At 42.0% G+C, this 3,129-nt stretch overlaps 1 non-coding gene across 1 annotated transcript; it reads left to right on the top strand.

Moving 5' to 3' along the window:
• The first annotated feature begins 2,527 nt into the window (after nucleotides 1–2,527).
• On the top strand, nucleotides 2,528–2,633 carry LOC145557133 (small nucleolar RNA R71). Its single transcript, XR_014092190.1, has one exon. It is a non-coding gene; the product is annotated as a small nucleolar RNA R71 (small nucleolar RNA).
• Nucleotides 2,634–3,129: the final 496 nt, after the last annotated feature.

The raw sequence follows: 3,129 nt of genomic DNA on the forward strand, positions 1-3,129 counted from the left end.
GTTTGCCTTTGTCTAATGGGTTTGGCATCTCCGTCTAGATCAATTTTGTGCATACATAAAGATGGACTGATACCTTTGATATTATCCATGGTATAACCCAAAGCTTTCTTCTGTTTTCTCAAAACATTGATCAAGAGGGAGGTTTGCTCCTTCGTTAGGTTAGAATTGACAATCACGGGGAAAGACTCATCGGGACCAAGAAAAGCATACCTCAAGCCCAAAGATAGAGGTTTCAAGTCTACCTTTGGTGCTCCCTTACCATTGGGGCTCTCTTCTCTTTCTTCAACTTGAAAGAGGTCATGAATGTAAGGAGCCTCTTCTTCCATGCTAGCATCCTTGCACTCCTTCTTGCTTTCCTCAAGCAAATCCTCATATAATTGTATGTCTTCATTGTGAGTACCTATCTTTGATTCATTCAACAACACACTTTCGAGAGGATCATTAGTAGCATGCAAGTGGGAGCGAGAAAATTCATTAACCACGGTATCAAGAACATCTACTCTAAAGCATTCACCACTTGAGGAGGGTTGTTGCATGACATTATTTAAATCAAACTCAACGGAATCATTGTCAATTTTCAAGGATATCTTACCCTCCTTCACATCGATGATAGCTCTAGAAGTATCTAGAAATGGTCTACCCAAAATTATGGGATCCTTTCATACTCATCCATCTCTAGCACGTATAAATCCACGGGGAATGTTAACTTTCCTACCCTAAAGGGAAATGTCCTCAACCTTGCCCATGGGGAACTGAACGGAACGGTCTGCCAGTTGGAGAGTAATGTTAGTGGGGAAGAGGGTTCCTACCCTAAGCTTTTGCTAGACAGAATATGGCATGAGACTCACACTTGCTCCTAAATCACACAAGGCTTTATCAAGTTCAATGCCATTGATAGAACACGGGATGGAAAAGTTACCCGGATCTTTCAATTTGGTAGGAAGTTTGTTGGAAAGAATTGCCCTACAATTGGCGGTCAAACTCACCGTCTCACACTCCCTTCTCCCACTCAAAAGATCTTTAAAAAATTTTGAATAGTGGGGCATTTGCTTCATAACATCAACAAAAGGGACGGAAATATGCAAATTCTTAATGACTTCCAAAAACTTCCCAAATTGGGCATCAAGTTTAGCTCTCACAAATCGTTGTCGAAAGGGTAGCTTCTCCTCTCTAGGTTGGCGATTTAGGGGCAAGGGGGTGGCTTCTTTTTCCTTTGGCACCTAAACATTTTTACTTTTCAACACTCAATGGCTCATTGGTTTTTTCACCCTCATTCTCTAACTCCACCTCTTCTTGGGGTTCTTCCTCAACTAAAGGGTCACTCCCTACTACCTTCCCACTACTAGTTGTCACGACATACAAAGGTTTTGGGTTGACTCCTTGACTTGGAATGTGAGAAGAAGAAGAAGAAGAAGAAGAAGAAGAAGAAGAAGAAGAAGAAGAAGAAGAAGAAGAAGAAGAAGAAGAAGAAGAGGGGGATGAATAAGATGCAAGTTGAGCAATTTGGGTCTCAAGCATTTTCATGTGAGCATTGGTGCGTTTTTGGGCCTCTTCATGTTTCTTTTTATCCTCCTCACGCATTTTCAATAGAGCATCAAATTTAGCCATCATGGGATCATTTGGAGGGGCTTCAAGTTGAAGAGATTGTTAAGGTGGAGGAAGTTGGGGTTGATGGAAACCCGGAGGCCTATTAGTTTGGGCATAGTTAGAAACATATTGACCCCTATTGCCTTCGGTGCCTTGGTTAGGAACATTGCTTTGTTGATTATTTCCCATGTTACCATGATAACAAAAATTTTGATTTTGATGGTCATGGTATTGGGAATTAGGTTGTTGGTTTTGATTACCGTACCCCCTTAGTTTAGAGTCGCCTCTTTCATTGAAATTGGAAGGGCCTCCCCCACTATGGTATTGGTTATCATAACCACCACCACTTTGGTTCCAACCACAGTTTCCACCTTGATTTCAATTCCCCAATTGATTGAAGTTTGGCCTCAAGTTCCCTACATTTCCCATGCTAGGAGCAAAATTCGTAGCATTGACATTTTCTATATTATCATCATGTTCATGGGAAAGGGGTTTAACTTCACAAGCATATACACAATGGGAGGTATCATGATCACAGGTTTCACAATTATAAAAAAACATGCATCCTTGGGGAATTGTATTGTAAGAAGAGGAGGAGAAATTATCCATACCATTGCCTCCCTTGGTTGAAGGGGAGGTATTACCATGTGGATTGGACCTTTCATTCATCAATTCATCCATTTGCTTGGTCATTATGGAGATTTGGGTAGAGAGGTTGTTGATTGCGTTAGCTTGCTCCAATGCATAAAAACCCTTACTAGAAGTAGCATCCCTTTCTCCTTCATACCAATCATCATAGTGCTTTGCGGCCTCCTCTATAATACACTCCACTTTTTGCTCTCCGTTGTTCATGATTGGACCGCCGGCCGCGGCGTCTAGGCTTGTTCTTCTTTGAGGTGTGAGACCTCCATAGAAAGTGTGAATGAGTTGATACTTGGGTATCCCATGGTGTGGGCATTGACGTTGAAGCTCTTTGTATCGTTCCCATGCCGCACTTAGAGACTCACAACTCTTTTGGCGAAAACCTTGAATCAAAGACCGAGCCTCGGCGGTCTTCCTATGGTTATAAAACCTCCTCAAGAAAGCAGTAGTCACTTGGTCCCATGTTGTGAGAGAATTAGGGGGCACCTCCTTCTCTAGCCATTCTAGACCTCTCCCAATTAGTGAAAATGGAAACATCTTGAGGGGAATATATTCTTGAGTCACTCCATTGGCCTTTATCGTGTCACAATATTTCTGAAACTCTTTTAAGTGCTCATGAGGACTCTTAAACTTTCCACCCGAGAATTCTTTCCTCTCAATCAAAGCAATCAAATTAGGCTTGATGTCGAAATTTTATGCTTGATTAGTAGGAGTTAGGATCCCACTTTGCGCTCTAAAATCTTCGGGGGTCCCCAAGATGACTCAAGGGCGTATTCTCTCCCATTTAAGGACCTTCTTCACTCTCGAACTTATAGGTTGAGAAAGGGTTGATTTCCGGACTTGATGATGAGTTAGGGCTATCTAATTTTTCACTTGAGGGTGAAGTGGGTGGAGTATCTT

This window comes from Chenopodium album, chromosome 8 (assembly GCF_948465745.1).
Source record: "Chenopodium album chromosome 8, dcCheAlbu1.1, whole genome shotgun sequence".
NCBI classification, from domain to species: domain Eukaryota; kingdom Viridiplantae; phylum Streptophyta; class Magnoliopsida; order Caryophyllales; family Amaranthaceae; genus Chenopodium; species Chenopodium album.